This window comes from Martes martes, assembly GCF_963455335.1.
Source record: "Martes martes genome assembly, chromosome: 2".
NCBI lineage: Eukaryota > Metazoa > Chordata > Mammalia > Carnivora > Mustelidae > Martes > Martes martes.
Window position 1 is genome coordinate 143,870,135 of NC_137889.1, and position 26,475 is coordinate 143,896,609.

The window sequence follows — 26,475 nt, forward strand, 5'->3', positions numbered from 1 at the left end:
GAGGACAGCATCAACCTTCCCGTTGCCAGGAGTCGGACAGAACATAGAGCGGCCCCTGCGGCTCTAGGCCGACACTGTGTCTCTGAACTTCTTCACTGTCCAGCCTGAGAGGGAGGAGGGTTTTTATGCCCATTTTGTGGCTGAGAAAACTGAGGCTCCCAGAGGCCCAAACTGCTAGAGCCAAGGTGTGAGTCCCAGTCTGTAGGGCTCTGACCCTGAAATCAGTTTTCCTTGCACCTGGCACACAGGTGCTCCTGTCTGTACCCTGTGATCCACAACTCCCTGCCCCCGTGCATGCCCATATGTTCCTGTCCGCTTCTAGGAAGGAGCTCAAGAGAACTAAAATTAAAGACAGAGATACAATAAAAAGAATCTGTATTGCAGAAGAGTGAAGACTTAGAGCCAAATAATAGTTGAAGAGGGAGTCAGAGAGAATAACCACACTGGGCACCAAGGCCACAGGCGCCTGTGACAGCTTAATGGAAAAGCCAGTTCTGAGCTTCCCGGTAGTCAAGGCAAAAAGGGGAAAAGCATGGGTTTCTTGGTGCTGACTTTCCAATGAAAGGAAACAGGGCTGAAGAACGTTTCTCCCAGCTCTGAGCTCTGAGGGAAATCTTCCTAAGGGTTTGTATACCGTGAACAGGACAAATGGTGACTCATGTCCTGGTTAACATACCTCCACATCCTTGGGAGGGGGAAGGCATGTCGGTTTGAAGCTGCAGTTCGCCTCTCCGTTTGCCAGGGGCCCACACTGGGCTTCGTGGGCTTCTCATGGCTCCTTGGGCTGAGCAGTATTACTTGCCCTTTAAGGATGAGACCCATGGAGAAGCCTCGGCTCTGTCCCAAGTCTATCTGCTTGTGGGGTACAGCCTCCCCAATACCGTGCTCAACTTAGGGGCCTCTGTGGTGGATTTCCTGCCAGGAGCGGGCCCCACCTCCCCTCCTCCTCCTAGTCTCTTCCTTCCCCTCTTCCCTCTCCCCTACACACACACACACACAGCTACTCTCCCTCAGCTATAAATCTCAGCTAAGTACTCCCCTCAGCTCCCAAGCCCTTAGGGGCCCAGCTCCAAGACTGGCAGCTCTGTCTGTGGGGCTGGGACGCAGGTGCGAGGCTGGGGGGTGGGGTGGGGAGAGTGGTGTGTGGAGGGGGAAGCTGGGCTCACGCTGACTCCAGCTGCTTCCCTTATCCCCAACCCCAGGAATGGGGTGTCCTGTGGTTTGCGTCACACTGGACTGGACCCAAAAATCAATCTCCTCTAAAACACACAAGAGGAAGCTGGCAGACAGAAGCCGATGGGTTACATCCCAGCGGCCTTAAGTAACCAACTCCCCGTTGTTAACCATGATTCACTATTGCGTAGAGGCCATTACTGTGGGTCTGTTGTCTTGGCACTGTCCTGGATTCGAGGTAGGCAGAGCTGGGTCAGAGAATACCTACTGGGGTGGGGAGGTGGGGTTCACTGTCAGGTAGCAGGAACCAGCCAGTCAGCCACCATCCCCACTCTTCCAGGGATGCTGTGTCTGGTTGTTCAGGTTGTATACTGAACAAAGCATCTGGCTCAGGGGCAAAAGGGGATAACATCAAGCCCTCCTCTCCTTGCCAAAAGGCTGTGCCTGCCTGGAGGGGCAGGTTCCCTTTAAAAGTTCACAGGGAGGCCTGCAGGCTGCGACCCCCTGGGAGGGTTGTCTTTTTGTGATTCTCACAAAGGGTCGGTGGGCCCTCTGTGCCATGTGTTCCTGACCCAGGCCCAAGGTGCCAAGTCAGCAAGCAGAGGCCAATGGGTCCTGAAGGACACACGATGCCTCCCCAGGGCAGCCCTCCAGCTTGTGAAGCACTAGGGGGGTGTGTTCTGCACCCATGCACCTTTGGGTCTGGCTTAGGAGCTGGGAGGCCTGAGACCAGACGGTGGTCTCTGCCCACAGGCATAATTAGGATTTTGTGGCCCACCAAAGCCCCCATTCCTTCCCATCCTCGGTCCTGTGCCAGGAAATTACTGCTACTCCACTCCAGCCCCAAACTGAGGGGAGAGGAGGAGCACTGGACCAGGACCCTACTCTTAAGGATGCTGCTTAATACCTGTGTGGCCCTAGGTGAGTCGCTTGACCTCTCTGTGTTAATTGGCTGTAGCTTCAATATAACTGAGTGATAAACCACTCCAAAGCCAGCCACCCCAACCCTCTATCCTCATGCACTTGGGGCTGTCGGCTGACTAGGGTTCCACCAACCAGGCTGGGTCTGGGCCTGGGGCCGGATTCAGGCCAGCCCCACCTGTCCCCATGTTCTCCTTGGAATTCTTGGGATTCCTTCCTGGCCCCCAGGTCTGGTCTTCTGTGGACGCAGGAGGGTGAAGAGAGTGCAGCGCCTCTGAATGCTGCTCTGCTCATAATAGTCAAAATCAGTCTTGGGAACAGACTGGACATGGAGAACGCAAGGAGAAATTCTCGAGTCACAAGCTGATGCTCAGGAGGAGGAACCGGTCAGGTCAACCTGACCTCCCACACCCTCCCAGCGGGACTTGTCCAGTGCAGGACAGCGGTCAGGGTGGGAAGTGACCGCATATGCAGAGTGCCCGTCGCAGAGGACAGCGGCAGCTTTGTGTCCCCCTGCTACCCTCCTTTGCTGTTCTTGGAAAATCTTTACATTGACATAAAATATTTCGAGTAAATCCAAAACTCACCAGAGAAAATCCATGCACCCCAAGTGGACCGAGGGGTGGAGGGTCATCCTTATGGACAAGAGCACTCGGCCCCAGGGTCCTGCTCCGTTTTTGTCCCCTCTGACAGTGTCCCTCCTCCCCATTCCACCTCCTGACAAGACTTGGCTTTCCTTCTAGCTTTTCCAGACAGATCTGATCCGAGACATCCAGAAGGGAGTAACTGATTCCATTACTCAGAGTGGCCAGGCGGTTTTGTCTTGAGGGCTTGATCTCCCAGGAGATTCGGAATCTTTTCCTCATGGTCTCCTCCAGGATGGGAGGTGAGGTGGGAAGGGCTGCCCATCCTGATGTTCCAGGTCTGGGGCCTCCTGGCAACGGGGGTGGGGTCACCTGGCTGAGCAGCCCGGAAGATGGGACCCCAGGCCCTGCTGCATCCTGGACAGGTGTCAGCCCGGCCTGTGTCTCCCTCTGCCTCTGGCTGTTGGAAGGTAATCCGGTGGCCCCGGTCATCGCCTGCTTTGCCAGGGATCTGAGATGTGAGTTCGCTGACTTCCTCTGGCTTTCTGCAGGAATTCAGGAGAGCAAAGAAGGCTGAAAAGCTAAATTTCCGTTCCCTTTCTCTCCCCCTCTTTTTCACTCCTGCATGTGTGCACATTTTTGTGCATATGTACATGGATCCCCAGATATGCAGAATACACCCGGGAACTAACCCTGGTTGTCCCGCAGACATATACCCAGCGCCTAGAACCATGGCTGGTACGCACTAGGCGCTCTGTGTTTGTTGAATGAATGCATGACCCAGTTGCTCAATTTTCTCTGGATGGCACACCCAAGCACGTATTTCACTCCATCTGGTGGTCCATAGGGCAAATTCTGTTGGAGGAGAAGGTATTAGTTTTGTATTCATTTTTGCTTCGGGGTGGGAGGGAGAGGAAGGAAAGGACTCAGAGAAGAGCAGGAGGAGGGGCTGGAGTCTCACCAGTGTCCCCTCCCCAAGCCCACGCCTCCTATACCCGGATACTCTGCCCTTAGCTGCAGAAGGAGTAAAGGGCCCAAGGTTGCAAGGGCCTGGAGTAGAAGGAGCAGCGCGAGGGAGTTACAGGGAAGGCGGGTGGAGGGGGCAGAGGTGGGGAGAACAGTGGGGCAGGGGAACCTCCGACCTGTTCTTTGTTTTGGAACTTTTCCTTTAGAAGGACTGATATTTGTTACACACAGTCTGTCTTGGTGCTTTTTTTTTTTTTCCTGGTGGTATGTCATTGTTATTTTATTTTATTTTATTTTTTTAACACAGATACCTTATCTGTGTCATTCTCATAAGGACCCTACACTTGCCCTTCTAGATATAGGGACATCTTTTCTTAGCTTCATGTTGGTATTTCTGGGTGTCATGATGATTATTCTGCAAGTGCTGGTTTGTGGAGTCACGGGCAGTGACTTGGAATGGGACGGACTGGATGCTTGTTCTATATCCGTGCTCACGTGGGGCGGGATCCCAGGAGATGGGACCTCTCAGAGCCTCAGTTTCCCGTTCCTGTTTGCCTTCCCTGCTTCCTTCACCCTCCCCTCTCATCAGAGCGGTCATTCCCTCAGGGCAGGGGGCTCTACTGTACTGTGACTAGGACAGACCTTTGCTGTAACTCTCTCACGCTATGTGGTGAATGGCTGATAGTTTCAGGGCCATTTGTATTTTGTGAAGAAGGTGCTCAGCTGCAGAGAGAAATTCATTGGCATCATTTTGGGAAACGTTTTTTTTTTATGAGAAAATGCAAACACTTACAAAAATAGACAGAATATTAAAAGGAGCCCCCATGTAGCTGTCACTCAACTTCAACCCTGGTTCATTCAGAAACAATCTCATTTCATCTATACGTCGCCCACTCTTCCCATACGTATTCTTTTGAAGTAAAACCAGACAATTTATCACTGGAATCGTAAATATTTTAAAGAGCCATCATACCTCAAAAAAAACCAATCCCTTGATTTTGTCAAACATCCAGTCTTCAAGTTTCTAATTGTCTTATGAATTAATAATTACTTTTTTTTGGTAGTTTGTTTTGTAGGATCTAAATAAGGTCTTTACACTCTGGTTGACTGGTACATCTCTCTTTGTGGTAAAATTTAGCATCTTAGCCAATAAGCATTCGTGCTGTTGTCCAACCATCCCCACTCCATCTCCAGAACTTTCTCATCTTCCCGAACTGAAGCGCTGTCCCTCCAGTAAACACTCACTGCCCATGCCCCCTCTACCCAGCCCCTGGCCCCACCATCTGCTTTCTGTCCATGAATCTGACTACTCCAGGGACCTCATATGAATGGAATCATACAGCATTTTCCTTCTGTGACCCTGTCTGCAAGCTTCATCCCTGTGGTAGCGTTTGGCCGCGCGCCCTTCCTGTTTAAGGCTGAATCACAATCCATGGTGTGGGCGTATTTTGTTTGTCCATCTGTCCCTCAGTGGGCACTTGAGGCATGTTTTGTTGACTCGACTCATCTTTCTTGGAGTATTCTGTTGTCTTGGAGTATTCTGTTGGTGGAAGCAGGTGGCTTGCCCTGCAGTGTCCCATGCAGGCTCTTACTGGTTGTGTCCCCATGGTGCTGTTGTCCACATTGTTCTTTCTTCTGTGTGTGCATGAATTACCATTGGACCTAGAGCTTTGGTATGACCCAGGCTCAGCTGGAGTTTCTCCTGGACTCTGCAGGGTAGTGTCATGCCCTTCCCTCAGGAGACGTGAGTCTGGCTGACTCTTCTTTTGTAATGTTGGCATCTGTTCCTGCCCAAGACCCAGATTCACGGATTTGTTACTGGGTACAAACTGACAGGTTACGTCACTCCTTTAGATGTGAGCTGGGACCCTTCTACAACAAAGAAATTCCCTCACGTGCTCTCTAGCTATTCTGTTTATTGGCTTTTTATCTACCTCCAAGGTTTGCATGCTGGAGGAGCACTCACTCATTCACTCATTCATTCACTTATTCATTCACTCACTCACCCACTCACTCCTCACTCATTCATTCATCCACTCACTCACTTGTTCATTCACCCACTCAGCCACTCACTCATTCACTCACTCATCCACTCATTCATTCATTCATCCACTCACTCACTCATTCATCCACTCACTCACTTATTCAGTCGTTCACTCATTCACTCACTCACTCATTCATCCACTCACTCACTTATTCACTCATTCACTCACTTACTCACACATTCACTCACTCACTCATTCTCATTCACTCACTCACTCACTCATTCACCCACTCACTCATTTACACACCATTCACTCATTCATTCACTCACTCACCTACTCACTCACTCATTCATTCACTTACTTCCCGACTTCTACTGACTGCCTGTTCTGAATGCTCACTGAGGTGAGAAAGGTGAACCACTGGGAGGTCACACACCTGGAGGAGAGACGGGTGACCAGGATAATAGAAGTGTTAAGGTCCCATGGGTGCACAGAGGTGAGGGAGCCTGGAAGAAGTGATTTAATGGCAACCTGGCTCACTTGTGCAGAGACTAGCAGATGGTGAAGGTGAGCTTCAGGGGCGTGGGTCCCTGCTAGCCTGGCTGACAGCTCACACTTTCAGACTCTCCAAGTTTGGGTTTTTAAAGTTGGGATGCCCATAGAGTGGTCCTGACACTATTCAACTCCCAGAGGGACAGGCCCAGCTGGCATTCCCCAGGGTGTTTCCCAGCCCCTGGAACCAGAGGACTGTTAAGTTAGAGTCTGGGCACTGCTGCATGCAAGGGCTTCAGTGGGAGTGACCAGAACCTCAGAGGACACAGGAAGAACCTGCTTTGCAGCAGGAGCCAGTGGTTGTCACGTGAGAGGGCTCCAGGGCTGGGGTGCGGGGGGCCTGGCCTCCCTAGACCCCCTGCTTCTCTGCAGTCACATGGCTCCCCAAGTCTTTTCCTCCAGAGAGCTGCTTGTTCCATCCATGTATCTTCCCTAGTTGCACTCACCCATTCCCAGGAGTGGAAGGTGATGGGCGTTGAGTTCCTCCCCTCATCTCCTCACACCTAAAAGGGGCTTGACCCCCAAACCATCTGGCTGATAGAATTTGGGTGAACAGGAAAAGAAGGCCAAGTCTTGGAGGTTACATGGTTCAGCTTCTTTATCTCACCCCCGGTTCTGGCAGGAAAGAGGTAATATCCCCAAGTGGGTGATTGAAGGGGGTGTATTTGCTGCTGGGGTGCTAGGTGAGGGGACAGAGGAGGGCAAGAGCAGGAGGCCATAACCACCCAAGGGCTGCAGAGCAAGGAGAGGTTGCTGCTACTCCAGGAGTTGGTGAGAACTGGGTAGAGGAGCCCACCCTGCATCTGCCCAACATTTTGAGGGGACAGAGAATAAATTCTGGAACCTTCTTTCTTCCCTCTCTCCAGACTCCTGCCTGCATCTCTTATTGGAGCAGGAAGAGGCTGGTAAGGATAAGGATTCAGGAGGCCTGGGCAAAGCTGGGCTGGGTCTCCTTGGGCAGGCTTCCCTGGAACATTCTGGGACTGGCCTTGCTCATAGGGCCACTCTGTGAGTCACTGAGTGTTCAGAGGCTCCCCACTTGTGGTCATGAAGCACATCTGTGAATGTGCTGTGGGTTTTTCCTTTCCCCGGAGCTCTGTCTGGAGGCTCCTCAGATGCTGGGGAAGAGGACATGGAGAAGGTGATGTGCATCTTCAGGGTTTGGCCTTAGCTAGGACCTGGGGAATCTGTGGGACCAGCTGAATCACAAATGGCATTGGAAGGAAGATTAGGATGTCATGCCATGGCCAGGCTGTCCCATCAGGACATGGCTTACTGAGGGAACCTTCTGCTCTCTGCTTTGGCTCCCTTACGCAGTAGAGGCTGGGGACTTCAATGACCCAGGAAGATCCTTTTGCTTCACCACAAGGGCTTCAAAATTCTCAGGCCCGAGCACCTTCTCGAACAGACTCAGGTGATGGAGTCACTCATCTTTTATCAAGATTTATTTTCTAAATCTGAGAACAAGTGATGGGGCCAGATGTGCCTGGGTGTGAATTCCAACCACACCATTTACCAGCCATGGGGCCTTGGACAGGTGTCTCAGGTTCCCTCCTGGGAAAGTTGGTTTTCATAAGAAGTAAGTGAACTAGGGAAGACCCTGATTCCCCATGCAGTCAGGTCCCCAGCCTCTGCTTCCCACTGTGCCGAAGAGCCTTGGCCCGGCCACCTTGCTATGCTGCATATCACCAGTCTGTTTCCCTGCCAGGCCGTGTACTCTCCAAGGGCGCGAACCCACCCTGCTCATCTCTTCATCCTCCAACCCTGCATGCCCTAGGAGGGAGGAGGCCCCCACCATGGGCTGTGGGGACAACTGGGGCAGCCCTGGACAGTCTGAGGACCGAGGAACGTAGAGACTGCCCACTGTGATTGTCCAGGTGACAGACGAGGGACCTGGAAGCCAGAGGCATGTGATAACTCCAGCACGGGTTTTGTGATTTCCTGTCCAAGGCTGTGTCCCATCGGCAAGGGACACAGGAGCCAGAGGTTCCTGCAGGAGGGATAGTAGGGGAGCTCTGGGGTTGTTTGAGGGGTCTCCTGAAGAGACAGCTTCCAGGGCTACCGGGGTTGGGGGGCAGGGGGCTTTGACCCCCACCATCTGACCACACCAACCTAGAACCCATCCTCACATCCAGGCAGCTAGAGAGAGCTGACCTTCTCTTAGAAGGAAGTTGCTATTTGAGAAATAAAATGAACTTCAGATGAGTATATGATTGAAGGAAGTAATCCTAATAGAAAGTACTTTCCTGACTTGAAAAAGAATTAAGGCCGGGTTCTCAATTTCCTGCCTATTTTTCCAACCCCTGTGTTGTCTCAGCCCACTGGGGCTACTGTAACAGAAGCCCATGGATCAGGGGCTTATGAACAGCAGGCGTGCACTTCTCTTCATTCTGGAAGTCTGAGCTCAGGGTGCCAACACAGCTGGGCTCTGCGTGGGTGGTTGCTGACGTCTGGCTCTGTCTGCCCACAGTGGAAGGGGTGAGGGGGCTCTGTGCCGTCCTTTTCTAAGGGTACAGATCCCATCCTGGGACTCCCCCGTCATGACCCAAGCACCTCATGGAGGTCCTGCCTCCGAATACCACCACATTGGGCATTAGGTGGGCCACAAACATTCAGACAATTAGTAGGCGTCTTAGCGGTCTTGTGCCTGAGATCCTCGAAAGTATTTCCTGCCTCTAGTTTCTGGATGGGACTTTACAGTTTGTAAAGTGCCCCTGTGCGTGCTCTTGGTTGAGTTTCCCAGCAATATCCACCGACTGTGCAGAGCCAGAAACCGAAGACCACACAGCAGGTGAGAGGCGGGGTCCGCTTTACTCTGACTCCCCACCAGGGATCAGGAAAGGACGCCACGGGCCTCCGTGTTCTTCCAGACCCACCTGCTGGTGCTTGGACAGCAACCCAAAGGGGCACCCCCAGTAAAATTCAAAAAAATTTAACTGTGGGAACCCAGAAATGAGAACCCCAGGGGAAACTTATCTTCAGGGCAAATGTAAAGAAACAAAATTATTGAGCTGTTGTTAGGCTGTGTTCAGAACGTTTTTAGGGAGGATGTGACCACTTTCAGAAGAAGCCTACCATGGGGGACTCGTGGGTAAGGTGAGCACAGAATAGCTTCTGCTGCTGTGGGGAAAGATGCTAAGCATTACCGAGCGTCTGTTCTGGATCAGGCTAGATGCCTTCCAGATACGGCCTGAAAAACCTGGATGATACCATAGCCTTTAAAATAAATCTGGAGCTTACCTATGCCCAGCAGAGCAGATATTACAAAACATATTTTGCCTTATTTTATCTCATTTTATTATTTTTGGGGAGACAGAGGGAGAGGGAGAGAGAGAGCAGGCTCCATGCTCAGTGCATATCCCGACGCGGGCTCGATCTCATGACCCTGAGATGGTGGGATGAGCCAAAATCAAGAGTCGGATGCTTAACCAACAGAACCATCCCAGCGCCCTAAGAAATATATTTTAAATAACCATCTTTCCTGCTTATAAAAATTGATACATATTTATTTGAGTACATTTGGAAAGTACAAAAAAATAAATAATGCACATGGAATCCCACCTTTAAGAAATGTGTGCTTTCAACATTTTGACGTTTATCGTTCTTCAGCCAGACTTTCTACCACTTGCGATCATACTGGGTACAGTGCTATTTAGCAGCGGTCCCATTCAACCATCTGTCCCTGTTGTATGATTCCATAGAGGCAGGAGGGCCTGCTGGTTAAAGTAATGGGTCCCGGAGCAAGTCTCAGCCATTTGCCAGCTGTGGACAAGTTCACTTAATTCCCCTGGGCCTTCATTTCCTCAAATAAAGTGGAGATGAGAACAGTACCTATCTCACCTGCTCCTGGGAGCAGTGAACTGAATGTGCTTAGAACAGGCCTGGCATATAGCAAGTTCTAAGCATTTGATGGTGTTATTATTCTTGATAAAATTAGTTAGGACACCTCAACTACTTTACTCATTTATGCAATGACATCTCCTCACACCTCCTGTGTGCCCAGTACTCTTCTAGAGATGAAGGATGCCTGTGTCTAGGATGCAGCCCATGAGACCTGTGTTCCTAAGGGTCTACACAGGTGTCCAGCACACCCCCCCACTCTGAGCTTGTTCTCTATGCTGCTGCATCCATGTTGGCATCTTCCAGGGCCTTCTCACACATGGGGCTGCATTTCGTTCTTTAGTTTTTCCTTCCAGGTCTTTATTTAAATTCCAGTTAGTGTAATATTAGTCTCAGGTGTAGAATTTAGTGATTGAGCACGTCCGCACATGGGCTGGTGCTCCTGACAACAGGTGTGCTCCTTCATTCCCATCACCTGTTTCCCCTATCGCCCCCCACCACCCCACCTCTGGTAACATCAGTGCGTTCTGTAGAGTTCAGAATCTGTTCCTTGGTTTGCCTCTCTCTCTCTTTTTTTCCCCCTTTGCTTGTTCTTTTTTTTCTTTAAATTCCACATACGAGTGAGATCCTGTGGTATTTGTCCTTCTTTGAGTAACTGATTTCACTTAGCTTTATGCTCTTTAGTTCTCTCCACATTACTGCAAATGGCAAGACTCCATTCTTGTTGATGGCTGAACAATAGTCCATTGTATGTATGTACCACATCTTCTTTATCCATTCATCAGCTGATGGACCGGGCTGCTTCCATAATTTGGTTATTGTTGATAATGCTGCTATAAACATCGTGGTACATGTACCCCTTTGGATAAATACCTAGTAGTACAATTGCTGGGTCATAGGGTACTTCTATTTTTAACTTTTTGAGGAACCTCCACACTGTTTTCCAGAGTGGCTACACCAGCTTGGATTCCCACCAGCAGGGCAAGAGGGTTCCCCTTTCTCCATATTCTCACCAACACCTGCTGTTTCTTGTGTGGTACATGTTAGCCATTCGACAGTTTAGCCATTCTGAGGTGACCTTTCATTGTGGACTTGATTTGTATTTCCCTCTTGCCAAGGGATGCTCAGCATATTTTCATATGTCTGTTGACCATCTGGATGTCTTCTTTGGAAAAATGTCTGTTCAATGTCTTCTGCCCATTTTTTAACTGGATTATTTGTTTTGGGGGTGCTGAATTTTATAAGTTCTTTTTAGATTTTGGATACTAACCCTTTATCATATATGTCATCTGCAAAAATCTTCTCCTATTCCATAGGCTCCCTTCAGTTTTGTAGATCATGTTGCCGCACTTAATTTCTGTAATGATGCCAAGAAATTGGCATTGTGTCCCTTTCACAGCTGTTGACATTTAGACTTGGAGCAGGGAAGTCACTTGGCATGTGATGTAGTGGTGGGTGCTGTCTGATACCCAGGCCCCTGGTCTGCTCGCAGACCACCCTGCTCTCCATCTGAGCAAACCAGATTCATGCTGTAGAATCTGTTGATTTGTCCAGCATTGATTATTACTGCTCCCTGGTGCAGTGTGTGCACCAAGGGAGGCCTTCTCATTCCTTTTGTCACCCACCCCTTGCCCCTATGATTTCAAGCCAGCTGCCACCTCTCTTTGTACTTTTCTTAGCCAGCTGAGAGTGGGATTCCCCAAGAGCCAGCCCTTTCTCCAGGGCCTGGCAGATGCCAAGCACTCTGTGCACAATTCAGCTGAAAACACTCTTTAAACATAAACATTGACAAGCAAAAAGTTCTTGGGGCTGAAGACCTAAGAAGGGCCAAGAAAGGAAGTGGGGCCTTTAGTTTGGAGAAGACTTGGGACATCCATACCCAAGGAGCTGTGAGGTAAGGGGGGGTCATCCAGTGGTCAATTAGGGAAGGCTTAGGTCTGGGGTCAGGTCATCGTGGGTTCCATCCCTGAGTGACCTTGAGCAAGCGTCCTTATTTTCCTCGGCCCCATCTCTAAGATGGGCCCAATGCTCCCTAACCCACAGGCTGCCACAAGGAGAACCATGTGAGTGAACATGCTCAGAGTGTGTGTGCTGGGCATGCGTTTAGGCCCTTAAGAGCAGAGGTCTTGTCTGCTTTGCGGTAGAAATGAATATTTTTAATTTCAAAATGTGTGAGGACATGTTATTGCATAAATGAATACTCATTCTGTATGAGTCCTGGGGGAAGTTGTGGGAAAGTGGGATGAGGGGACGAGGGAGAAGATGGTTGGAAGATGGCTGGATGAGAGAGAAACATGAGAGCAGAGGTGAGGTGCTGGACTGGGGCCAGTGCACCCTCGGTCCAGCCCCTGCTCTGCCTCCTGCTGGCCATGGAGCTTCATGCAAAGTGCCTCATCTGGGGTCCATGGTCTCCTCATCAGCAATAACAGTCCTTAATGCATAGAGTTGTTGTAAGAATTGTATAGAGCCTGGCACAAAGGAAGCACTTGCTTAATATAAATCGTCATCATCATCAGGAAAGCCTATTAATTGGCAGAAAGAAAGTGTATTAGTTACCTATTGTTGGGTAATAAACCACCCCAAAGCTTACTGGCTTAAAACCACCATTTTATGTATTCACTCATCTGGGCTAGCAGGTTGGATTGGCTCTACAGGGTGGTTTTTTTGCCAGTCTCATCCAGGTCATTCACGTGGCCATGCTCATCAGACAGCTCGACTGGGGCTGGATCATCAGATGACTTCATGTCTAGCAGTTGGTACCAGCCATTAGGTGGTTGGTCTCTTCTGAGGATGCTCAGTTCCACTTCATGCGGCAGTCATTCTGCATCTTCTGGAGTAAAGGCAGTGTTCCAAGAGAGCAGCACCTTGAAAAGTCCCTGTAGCCCTGGTTCAAAATGCCCACAATATCACTTCTGCCCTCTTTCTACTGACCCAAGTCTGTTCCAAGGGCAGTCCAAGGAGTGGGGAGCTGGATTCTCTTGACAGGAAGAGTAGGGGAGTCATTTTGCAAATGCATGTGCACACAGAGTGGGAGGGATTCTTGCGACCCACTTTGTAAACAGTCCTCTACAGAGGGAGCTAACATTTTTGAGGCCCTGCTGACTTGTCGGGCACATTGACTTTCATAGCCATTATTTACACAGCAAAATTATCTCTCTGGTGATGCAAGGACTTCAGTATACTAGGAATATCCAAGCCAAGTCTGCAGCACTGTTAAAATGACAGAGATGGTGGGATCTAGGCTATAGACTAGGGACTGGGAAAAAGGCACTAAGATTCTTTCCATTAGCAAGAATTGCAGGGTTTGAAAAAATGCAAGATAACAAACTGAATTATGAATGAGAGGTAGGATTTCTATTAAATAGTAGGATGGCAAAGTCATCTTGATTTTGCTGGTAGAAACATGAATATCAGTGAAAGTGTCTTGTTCTCCTCAGGCATTAAGGAAGAGACAGGAACATGATTTTTGAAGGGCTGTAACTGATGAGAGAGAATAGAATTATCTAGTCAGTCTTGTAGGAGATTTTGGTGAGGTCACTGTAATGTCCTGACCAAATAAAGCAAGGTGGGTGTGGACACATCACTCCTTCATCCAGGTGCTTGTTGCTCTTGCCTCTGGATTTCTGAAGCCAGCTGAAGTAACATTTTGACTAGAAAGTGAGAAGTAATTCTGGGTAGAATGGTTGGTTAGCAGGGGACAACCACTTCTGCCAAGAACAATGAGAAAGTCTGTGTTGTATAAAATACAAAAATTACCCATTTAAATCCTCAGGGAGCAGCTAAGTGGTGAGAGCTGGAGGAGCCCAATTCTGGGAAGGGGAGAATCTTAGAGAGCCAACTGTAGCTTTTTCTCTGGGGTCTTTTGTTACCTGGGGGCAGGCTGTGAGTCTAGGCCTGGTCCAGTAGATGACACTGCTGGGGACAGGGAGATGCCCTCCCCTGGGGCCAAAGAGGGAAAGTTAGAGAATGGGGTGTTGGGGGTAGTCTTCAAACACCTGGTTGATTTCTTCTTCCAGATATTTGCCAGATTCTAAAGCTTACCAGATGAGGTGTAAATAAACCAATGAGAAAACCTCTGAACAGCAAAGCAAGGTTTTCCTAGTCTAGATGATGAGAAGCAGATGATCAGTATTTAGGCTCTACCATGGACAGAGCCCAGTGAGCTATCTGGACCCTCATCTGGCTACTGTAGGTGTTTGAGCTCAGGGCCCCTTACAGACACAGGGTGCTTCCAGCAGGGGAATGGCTGTGTGCTTTAGGAAGACCATTCTGGACTCAGTGTGGAGAAGGGATGGGAAGGGTCAGGAGAAGAGTGTGAGAGGATGCTGCCTTGTTGTGGACAATGACTGAGGAACTGCATCGTGATTGATTTGCTCCATTTCTTTCACAAATCAAAGGAGCAGATAAACATGAGCAGACAGAGGAAGGCACACCACTTGATGAATGGGCCATCTGTCTCAGCAGCAAACTTGGGAAGATGAGGGTGAAGCCAAGATAGAAAAGAGGCATCATTCGTCTTAAGTGATAAGAAAGAAAAGAAAACTGACATTATATTGTGAAAGGGGTTTGACAGGTTTTTACAATGCGAGAGAAGAATTTGTCTTGATCTGTGTGATATTAAGCAGAATTGAAACTACGGAGGGATCAAAATTACGTTGAAAAAACAATAAAGCCATTCTAAGATATGCAGATGAGTCAGTTCAACTGCTTCATTTGAGGAAACCAAGGCCCAGACAGGAAAATGACATCATTTTTTTCAAGGGATCCAGTAAACTGATTACAACCCCCACGTCTTTTTCACTTGTGTGGACTTGCTCTGTTTCCAAGATGATGATCAATTTTTGTAAATGCCCCACATATGTTTGAAAGTAATACATGTTTAATTATTATTGGTTTTAGACCAATAGGTATGTCATTATATCAAGCTTGTTAATTATGTTCTTCAAATTTTATTTATCCAGACTGGTGTTTTTGTATGCTCAATCTGTTGAGTTCTGAAGAAGATGAGTTTAATCGTCTAACTATGGTGGGAGATTTAAGCAATTTCTCTTTCTAATTTTCTTAATTTTGTTTTGTGTATTTTGAGGTTATATTATTCAATGCACACAAATCTAGTATTTTTCTATTATGCTATGAATTTTTGGTTTACAAAGGGTAGTGATTGTCTTTCAGCTTTTGAGTCTATTTTGTTTTATGTTAATATAGTGATACTGAGTTTGTTTTGGTTAGTGTTTGCTTGGTACGACTTCTCCTATTCTTTTAAGGTCAACCTTTCTCTGCTCTTATATTTTAGGTATGCCTCTGTAGCAGGATGAGGCTGTATTTTTGGAAATACCCTAGGAAGATCCCTGTCTTTTTAATGGAGAGTTTAGTCCATTTATAATTGTTATGATAACTGATATCTATATTTATTTCCATCATCTTGTTTTGTGCCTGTTGTCTACCCTGGCTTTGTTATGCTTCTTGTTTTTTCTCTTTTCCGCCTCTCTATAAAATGGACTAAGTTTTCTTATTCCACCTTTCACCTGAGGCAGGTTTCCATTCTTTTGGTGGCAACTCTTTAAAGTTTCAGTGTGCATTCTCTGCCTAATATCTCTACCTCCCTACTGTACTCAAGATCTTTAATGGCTTTAATTCTGATAATTCCTTCTGTGTCTTTCATGTTGCCCAGAAGTATGTTTCTACTCTGTATTTTTATACTTCTCAAATTCATCATTATCTTATGTTTTACCAATTTCTTTGATTACCATTCCTTCTTATATTTAGGGGTTAATTTAGTTCTCTGGGGAATAGATTCTTTACTAGAATTTTATCAGCAAGGCATTTTATCACTAAGCTTACACTTTGCCTGAAAATGTGTTTATTTTCATTACTGAGTGATCATTTAGGTAGACATAGAATCTTAGATCCCCAGTTATTCCTTCTTAGTAATATGACAATGTTATTTCATTGTCTTCTGGATTCCATCAAGATGCTTGCTAGTGGTGTAATTGTCATGTGTTTTTAGTTAATCTGTCTTTCTTTCTGGTTGCTTTTAGGATTTTCTCTTTGTCTTTGGATTCTGGACCTCTGCTACAAGACATGTTTCTTTTTTGTTATCCTACCTGAAACTTGTGACTCCTGACTCTGAGGATTTACATCTTTCAGCAATTTAGGAATATTCTGTCATTATATATTTGAATATTACCCTCCACCCTTCTCCTTTCTTTCCTTCCAGAACTCATAGTAACATTGTTGGAGTGTCCCATGTTTTCTTCAATCATTTTCATGTTTTCTAATGATCTCTCCTAGTAACACACTATGTCATCTCTTCAGATCTATCTCCAAATTCACTGTTTTTATTTATTTATTTTTATGCAGTGTGAAGACTCTATGCAGTGTAGCTAGACTGTTAGGGTTCAAATTCAGGCAATGAGACCTTTCTGTGCCTCAGTTTTATCACCTTTAAAGTGAGAGTTACAGTAATACCTACCCACCTAAAATTATTTTGAGGTTAAATGAGTCAATATATAACAAATTCTTAGAGTATAACCTGGCCCTTAGTAAGTCATATATATAAATTAAAACTTATTTTAATTATTTTATGAATCTACTTTATGGTCTTTATCCAGTAGCTCTGTTATTTGGTATTCTTGATGATTATCTGTCTCATGTCTTCATTCATGATATATTATTCTCTTGAATGTTCTGTAACCTTGGCCACTGGGCTTTATCTGTAGGAATCCTATGTGACTCAGCTTTAGCCACAAGGGTGTTACAAGCTCAAGGATATCAGGGATATTACAGCCCAGGTGAATTAGGAATATCCCCGGCCTAGGATATCAGAGATATTAGGAGTATCCCTAACCAGCAGTTTCACTGACTTGGGGCACCTTTTTCTGTTCACTCACTGACTGAGGTTTTCGGGCCATTTGGATGATGTAAGTTCAACCTCAAATTCCCATGGAATAAAGGCCCATCAGCACATATTCTCAAGAGAGATAGATAGATTTATTTATTTATTTATTTTTGCCCTACCTAGAGCTCAGGCTAGGAAAGACAGCCTCCTTGTGATCTCTTGTGCTAAAGTGGAGTTTTCCCACCCAACCCTCCTCTGTAGAGGGAAAAGCCCTTCCAGCATGCTGGGTTTCTATAGTGGTCTTAGTTCCAGGTCCCTGACTCTCTCTCTGTGTATGTGTACAATACCACTTCCCTCATTTGCAGAGACCAGCATGGCCTTCCAGGGGCAGCTGTGACATTGTCTCTCACACAGATCTCCTAACTTCACCCCTTCATGTAGAAGACACGTTAAGTGCGTTATCCAGCCATGTGGAAGTTAACTTGTCCACTATATTGCAGGAGGCTGAAGCCTTCCTTTGTCTTCACAACACACCTGACACGGAGGCCAGCTCAAGGTTGGTCTCAGGAAATATTTGTTGAGCGACAACTGGACTGCAGGACATACAAGAACTCAGGCCTCTAGTTCAGAGCCTTGATTAGTACTTGGGGCCACATCCCCATCTTGTCAGGAGTCCTGTCCTAAGCACAGGAGACTATGCCTAGAAGGAGAACAATAGGAATTTAATTGGGGACTGTGATCTTCCCTCCTGAGGTCAGCTAACAATGTTTCTTATACACTTCCTCTGTGCTTGATGCTGTCTGAGCCCTAAGCACAGCAGGGACTGAGGCAGACTGGGCCCCAGCCCTTCTATAACTGGCAGCATCATGAGTGGGGCAGTGCTTCTCAAAGGTCAAAGCATGTAGGATCACCCGGGGATCTTGACAACGGGCAGATAGGGCAGGAGGTCTGGGTCCATGATCCTGTGTTTCCAGTGATCCCACACCGATTCTGAGAACATGCCAGAGTTAGAGCTCAGTCAGTGCTCTCAGTGCAGAGAAGAGTTAGGGAAGCACAGGTATTGACCTTGAGCAATGAGGGCTAGTCCTGTGGGGTGCCTCTCCCACCTGGGGCCTCCATCAAGTCTCTCACTCCCGAGCCTTCATTTCATTGTGTGTAAGATGCTTTCCTTCCAGAGCCACTGTGAGTAAACCATGAGGAGGCTTTAGTAACAGCAACACATGTCTAGAGCTTCCCATGTGCTGACCACGCCTCCCAGCATTTGTGGCTACTCAGAGACCTCCTGGCAGCTCTGTGTTGACAACAGCTACCAACCCTGTCCACAGGTGGGACAATGGAGACACAGAGCTAAGTAACAGTTACGTAACTGGTGGGGATCCCCTTCCATAAAGTGGGAGCTGGAATTTGAACCCAGGCAGTTTATGTCCAGATCCATGCTGGTAAGCCAACGCAGGGCTGCCCCTCAGCTATGGGGAGTCACTTTACATGGTCTCTGGTTCATAAAAGGGAGTACATGGTATTGGCCATTAACATTCTTTTTTTTTTTTTAAGATTTTATTTATTTATTTCAGAGAGAGAGAGAGACAGAGAGAGAACACAAGCAGTGGAAGTTGAACAGGGAGCATGATGTAGGGCTTGATCCCAGGACCCCGAGATCATGACCTGAGCTGAAGGTAGATGCTTAATGGCCTTGGCCATTAGCATTCTTATAGTAAATGTCATTATTGTTATTACTGCTATGATGACTACTGCTATTATTTGCAACGAAATACTGTTCCCAGACCTCGGGAGCCCAGAGATGCATATGGAAGGAAGTGCCCCATAGATCTGCCTTACAGGACCCCAATGGAGCTGGGGAGGCAGGGTCGCAGGGGTGGGGGCAAATGATGAGGAAGCTGAGGCATCACAAACAAGTGCCAGGGGTCAGTGTGGCTGGGAGGAGGACACGAAGGGGCAGCAGGACACTGAGAAGGGGCAGCTGGGGCCAGATAATGGCAGATGCTGGAGGCCAGACCAAGGCATACAGAACTCCTACAGGAAATGAGGAGTTATGAGACGTTCGTGTGTACGGGTGGTGATCGATTTGTTTGAAAAGCTCAGTTCTGTGTTGTTTTCCCTTAAAAGGAAACTCATAGAGAAATGCGTTGGTAATATTTGAGCAGAAAGATAATGGAGGCAGGGCGATGTGGGAAGGATCCACGTGTTTGACGATGGTGACGCTTGAGGTTCCTGGAGGTTCAGACCAGCAGCTGACACTTCAGGGTGCAGACACTGCTCCCGGCACTCGCAACAGTAGAGTCATCTCCTGATCCTGCTATCCAGGGGGTACTTCACTTTGATCATCCCTTTCTACAGATGAGAAAACTGAGGCACAGAGAGGCAAGAAAATTACATGGGGGGGGGCAGTGTGGAGAGTTTGGTCCTGGAAAGCATTCTCAACACTTATGTCAGGTGCCTCCCCAATTTTAGAGGGAAAAGCAGGGAGGTGGCCTTGGTCCTGGAGTCATTCCTTTCCTCTCCTCTCCTCCCCCTTCTTTCCTCCCCTCACTTCCCCACCCCTCCCCTCTGCAGGCCTGTAACCAGGATCCCAGTGTTTGGGCTGTTTTGTGGACTGAGGGGGAATTTCACCCCCCTCTGGCTCACTCCCAGGCCTCCTAGGGTGGCCTGAGTGGTGTCCTCTGTGGGTCCAGGCCCAAGAGGACATTGCAGTTGTCCCAGCCCATTTCCCATGAGGGCCTGAGCCCTCAGGGAAGAACCAGTTTGGACAGGACAGACACAGTTCTGCCTGAGACACTGCCCACCCCACTCTGCCCCATCCGTTCTTGCACCAGACATGGAGCGAGTCTGGGCTGGCCAAGGGCTGGCTTGGGGGACACAAGGATGAGCGAGACAGTGCCAGCCCTCAGGGACTCTAGTCACATAAGCGAGTCACTGGAGCATAGCCTGATGTGATGGATGCGTGTTGGGAGAAGTCCCCTCCTTCCTGCACATGGAGAATGTGGGGGTTGGGTGGGAGGGAGCAGGCTGACTGCCACTCATGGAGGCTGGAGAAGCAGAGAACGGCCCCATCACATGAAGTTCTGTGAACGGTGCCCTGGGAATTTGGATCTTCTCCCAGAATCCGTAGGGAGCCATCCGGAGACTTTAAGCAGGGCGGTAACAGCATGTATTTTTATTCTGTGATGCGTATTTAAAAAAAAAAAAAAGGCGTTTTCATGTGCATCGCTGCATCTGTAGGAGAGGAGGGCAGGTAAGACAATTCCCATGTTACAGACGGGAAAACTGAGCTGCAGAAGCACCAAGGGACTTGCTGGGTTACTCACACTGGATGCGCAGAACCAAGCTCCTCCTAATGCCTTGTCTTCTAAAAGAAAACTTAGTTACAAAAGCCACACAGAGATCACATGTAACGATAATGAGAATAATACATTTGCCATTCATGGAGTGCCTGTTGCAGGCCAGGAGCTGTGCTCCATCCCTAAGCCCATCGTGTATAACGACCTGTGAACTGGTAAGACTCTCACATGGCAGCCAAGGAAAGTGAGGTTCCAAGGAATTAAGCTACTTACTCTTTGGAGGCAGATCTGGCCGTTCAGTGCCCCTCTTGAATGGCTGGGTCCTCAAAAGGAGCCCAGCCTAGCTATCCGGTGGGGGGGAAGGAGTGCTCCATAAACAGACCAAGGAAGGAAGGTGCTAGAATGGAAATGATCTATTCCTCAGCTCTTGGAGGCATACAGCCAAGAACTGCTGTCCATCTGTCTGTGAAGATGGGTGGCTGCTGGGCTCGTACCTGGCAGGCTACTGAGTTACACCTGCCATCCTGACCCTGGTGGGCAAAAGTCCAAACACCATGCAGAAGTGAGCTCCCATGAAGAGGGTGTTGGAAAGAGCTTACCACTTGGGCGTCCTGTGGCAACTCTCTCTAAATAGTCACTGCACGAACACACTGCTGCCTGGCTTCTAACCTAGCTTTCTGTGTGGCCTTGCACAATTCGACCCATGTCCCAGACTCCATCTCCCCTTCTCCAGGTGCCCTATAAATTTTCTAGAATAAATTACCTGAGGGAGGAAATGACATCAGGGGGACAATAACCACCTAGTGTGTTGAATTCTGTTAAAGCCCACAGGAAAGGCGTGGATCTGGCCACAACGGGCGCATAGAGGAAGCATGAGTAATCTGAGAAGACTTCCTGGAGGAGGTGACATGAGGAATTCTCCTGCAGAGAGAGTGCAACAGGGCTCTCCCAGAAGCAGGGGAGGGCTTCTGTGCTAGAAAGGTGGATGGAGAGCATCAGAGCCAAGCCAGAGCACAGTGTTTGGTGGGTGGAGCCCTGGGAGGCTCAGAGGGGCAGGGGTTTAGCTGTACATGGCCTCATAAGAACTATACAACCTCTGGGAAAATGGCCCTTTGTTTCAAAGCCTTTTTTGTTTTTTCCCTTCTTCTGTGAAATGAGCTAATGATAAATTATTTCATCTTCCCCAAAGGGAGATTGACAGAGAAAAGTCTTTGCCCACGTGAGGATGTAATTCTCTACGCAGGAAACTGAGCACTGTTCCTTGTAGCGCGGTGCAGACCCCCGAAGAGAGACCCCAGCCCCGGGGTGTTCGGTGGCTGCCTCCACCCTGGATACAAACGGAGGTCATGGGAACACAGCAGCCGCACAGCCAGGATGGTGAGGCCCTGGGGGCTCGTTCCCCAGCATGTTTCTGGCTCAGTCTGGTTTCTGGCATTGTGTTTGTGGCTGGTCTGACAGAGATGGATTCCAGCCACCTTGGGACCTGGGGATGGCACTTTAATTCTGGGCTTGTTGGAAGGGAGCCAGGCACTGTTGGACTTGTCACCGGTGTGCCAGGCAGGCCTGAATCGTTTACTCACTTATGCACAGGGCATCAATTCATTCTGTCCAGGGCTGTCCTTCCCTCCTTTCTTTCCTTGTCCCCTCTCCACCTCTCTTCCTTCCATTCATGCCTCTCAACATTGTTTTGAGCACATACCAGGCCCCGGGGCCAGGCATCAGGGATAGCAGAGTTGAATCTAAACGTGGTCCCTGCTCCCAGCAGCTCACATGCTCCCAGGGGAGAGGCTGGGGAGTTGGTTGCAGCTGCTCAAACCATGACCACGTTTGCACAGCCTTATGGGAGGGTGACCCAGCTTCTGGAGGAGGCGATCAGACCTCCCCACATGGGATGGAAGTTGGGGGTCTTGCTTGTGCATCCCGTATAACAAAGCTGCCACCCCTGTCCCCATAGTGTGATGCTGGGAGGAGGAGGGAGGTGCCCAGATATGTTGATTAAAATTGTTCAAATTGTCTAATATTTCAAAGTTTACAAAATCTCAACAATGAGGTGGCCAACAGAGAAAAAAAATCAGAATTTTTTTTTAAGATTTTATTTTTTTATTTGAGAGAGAGAGAGAAAGAATGAGAGAAAGAGAGATGAGAGGGAAGAGGTCAGAAGGAGAAGCAGACTCCCCGCCAAGCAGGGAGCCCAATGCAGGACTCGATCCCGGGACTCCAGGATCATGACCCGAGCCAAAGGCAGTTGCTTAATGAACTGAGCCACCCAGGTGCCCCCAAAATCAGAAATTTTGATTAGGGTTTCAACCAATACTTGAAGCCACAGTCAGTCTGAAGCCCAGGGCGGGATTGGGATATCAAGGGTTGTCTCCATAGAGCTTTTGAAATGTCACCTGGCACGTAATTAATACCCAGTACCGTTGACTGTCACTGCTAGTCGAAATGGAAGGTGCACTGAGACCATCCAAACTAACGTCCTCCCTGAAGAGACAATGGATCTGAGACAGGGAGAGGCAGTGCCTTGAACGGGGTTTGGAAGCATGTCAGTGGTGGAGCTCTGTCCACCACGGAGCCTGGCTCCCCGATACTCAGTCCTGTACTTGAAACACCGGGCAGCCTCAGCCGGGGACCCAGCAATTACCATAGCCACACCTGGCCGCCATCATGCCCAAAGTTGTCATCTGAGTCCTATAAGCACAGGAGCCAAATTTAAAGACCATAAACATTCATGAGTCTATAAACCTCTCATGTAAAAACCATCTGAAACCTCACTTCTCTGGTAGAGCCCAATCAGGTTGCTCTCTGTGGGGTGGCTAGTATTTAAAGCAGCTTCTTGTCACAATGGTCCTTAATGAGCTAGCATCTTCAATACTTAATTACCCTTTATTAAATTATAGCTGAATTAGGTAATTGGATCAAGCCCTTGAACTCTTAACTCTCTCCCATTTATATGGCAGTACATACAGACCGAGAATTTCTTAAATGCCTTTGGGTTTGTTTCAAGTGCGGCCGTGGGCAGTGTGGAGCTCACTGTCACGGTATTTACCCGAGATGTGCTTAATATACGGGAGCGTCATCTCCCTGAGTTTCTCAGTTTCATTCTTCTGCATATAAGAAGGAAATTGTAAATCCCCCCCCACCATCTTACCTTCTGTCCTTTTGTTTCCAGTACAAGTCACTGCTGTTCAAACACAGTTCACGTCAGAGTCCGTCGGCTCAGCTGCTCAAAGGTGTATATTTCATATTGCGCATAAATGTCAAGATTTAATGTTATTCCTAAAGGAGACTTCACTCACTTCAGCCAAACAAAATGTAAATTCTAGCTGCCTTGGCTATTGGTGTTGGGATAAGGGAATATTTACATAACTTCTAGCTTTTAAAATGATGCAGACATTGGCTTAAAAACACCAAACAAACAAACCACGCCTGCTGGCAGAGGAACCAGCAGCCTGGTTATTATTACCCTTTGACTGGGTAATAATAGCCCCTTCTGGGGATTCTTCACTTGCTTGATCACTGAGACACAGATATAACTAACTGCACAATTTATCACGGTATGATTTATAATAGCTAGCTATTAGAAACAACCCGCAGGTCCGACGGCAGGAAGTGGTCAAGTAGATAATGATATATCCCCTCAGTGAAATATTAGCTGTTTAACGTTCATGCAACACACATTTAGTGAATGCCTGCTGTGTCCCCAGGTCATTGGTGGTGGGGGTTGGTATACAATGAAGCTGCCGATCGTGTAGCTGTTAGCAATGGCTGCTAGGAACACAGTGCCTTGCGGAAATCTTACAATGCTAAGTAAAAACCCCTGTGAAATGTTACGATCTCAATTCTGTTGAAAAACACACACACGCACACACGCACACATCTGCGGTTTCTGGGAAACTGATTTATTTTTCATTTTTATCTCTTTCTCCAAATATCTTTAGGATTTACATGAAACTTCTATAGCGAGGGGAAAAAACACAAATTTTTGAAAAGTACATTGACATGAATTTGAGGTTGCCACTAATAGGAATTGTGTCTGTGTGTCGGAAGTCACTACCCCTTTGCGTCTGTATGTCTTCCCCAGTAAGAATGGCTTCTGGCCCCAGGGAGATGTTATACCACAGGGAAGTGTGGGGGGCACCTGTGCCTCCAGCTCAAGATTGCACCCACCCCTCTTCCTCCAGGAGCTCACAGGGAGGCTTGCCTCCTCCCTCCCTGTCCATCAGCATGCTGGCTGCTGGCTTCAGTTCCCACATGGCACTTGGTCGAGCAAACAAAGGTACTTTGTCATCTGCTCCACGCACTCCCTGGTGACCAGCACTCCCGGCTGCTGCTGTCTGAGGTAGCTGCGTGTGTGTGTGTGTGTGTGTGTGTGTGTGTGTGTGTGTGTGTGTGAAGGAGAGAGAGAACCAGCCCACCAAAGGGCTTTGTTTACTGATTTCGCCTTTGACCTTGGACGATGAAGTACCTTGCGCTATGTATTCTAGGACCCGGCATATGATAGACACTCCGTGAATATAAAATGAACTAAAACATATTATCCAGGAGAGTTTCATGAAAGCCTTTTATTTCTATTTTTGACTTAATGAGTTCTGCCTCAATTAAATTATCAGGTGTATTATGAACGTTTAACATTTATAGACGACTATAAACTTTATGTTCCTTAATATTGCAAGTTCCACGTGTTAATTTCAGCTCCTCATTTCAGACCCCTCCAGCGAGTGATGACTGGAACTCTGCGGTGACCAAGGCCGTCTCCTGTCCTAATGGCTCAGGGTCCACCGGGGATGCTTACCTGATTCAGACATTGGCAATGTCATTGGTCAGGACCGGGATGCCCAGAGGAGGCAGCTGGCCCCGGGGAAGGAATCCGCAGTGTAGTTGGGGAGAGGTTCCTAGAGAAACCACATCTAAGTTAGGCTTAGATGGAGATTGGGTAGGAGATATCAGGTAGAGGGCAGGGGTAGAGGGTGAGAAAGTTCCAGGTAGAGGGGACCCAATGGGACAAGGGCCAGAGGCTAGAAAGACTGGGACGGGGTTGCATGTGGTTGGAGGGGGAGTGGCCAGAGTTCAGCGGCGGGCAGAGTCTGGAGGACTCCTGCTCTCAAGGCATGGGGGTCTCCATGGTGGCCCTAGACACATGTGCAGGTCCCAGTAACTGAGCCACCTCTGGATGACAGGTCCTTTGGCTCCCAGGCACAGAGGGCTTCATGGGGAGACTCCACAGCCAAGCCTCCTCTACCTTCCCCTCATCCTACTTTGTGGTTTTTTAAGCGCATCTGTGGCCATCTGGTAAATGTGCTTCTGCTCCTTGTCTGCCTTCCTCTTTCTGAGTGGGGATCTGAGAGAGCAGAACCTTCATGTACTTCATAGCACCTATAAAATATGCATTAGATGAATGAATGAATGATGTGACCTGAACGGGCTATGGGACACTATGGTTCTCCCTAAGGCCAGAAAGCAGATGTCCTTGTTGCTAGAAGCATGGGCAGGGTGGAATTGGGGAGGGGGTGTTTTTTTCTACATATAAACTAGTTTGTTTCAGTCAGTTGATTTAGCTCTTCCTCTAGCTCAGAGATGGGGTCTACGGGTCCAAGGGCACAGGTGCCTGTCTGGCTCATCCGTTTTTGTAAAAAACAGAGGTCAAATTCACATACCATAAAATTCACCATTCTACCCATCTTAAAGCTTATAATTCTGTGACTTTGGGTACTTACATCGCCGTGAGCTGGTTTCAGAACATTTTCATCATCTTAAAAAGAAACCCTTGTACCCATGGGCCATTCCCTCCTCCCCCAGCTCCTGGAAGCCACTAATCCTCTTTCTGTCTCTATGGATTTGCCTCTCCTGGACATTTCGTACAAATGGAATCATACAGCATGTGGCCTTTTGTGTCTGGCTTCTTTCACTTCATGTGAGGTTTCAAGGGTCGGCCACGCTGAGGCACGTGGCCATGGTTCGTTCCCTTTTATGGTGGCATAATTGTCCTCTGTACGGATAGGTTACCTTTTGTTTATGCATCCATCATTTGATGGACAATTGGGTCGTTTCCGTTATTTGGCTGTTGTGAAAATTTAAGTTACCAAATGAATAGCATTCGTGATAAACATTTAAACCTTACGGAACCTTACAGAAATACACGTATGTGGTGAAGGGAAGGTTCCCCATCTTGCAGCAGGCCCTGCCAGGGACCTGTGAGCACCTCTGCTTTTCGATCTTCCCATCCACCCCGGGCTTCCTGTTACTCAGCATCCCCAAGACTGCTCACAGCCTCTTGGGCAGCTCCCAGTGGACGTGCTGCCATCCCTGAAAGTCATCCCTGC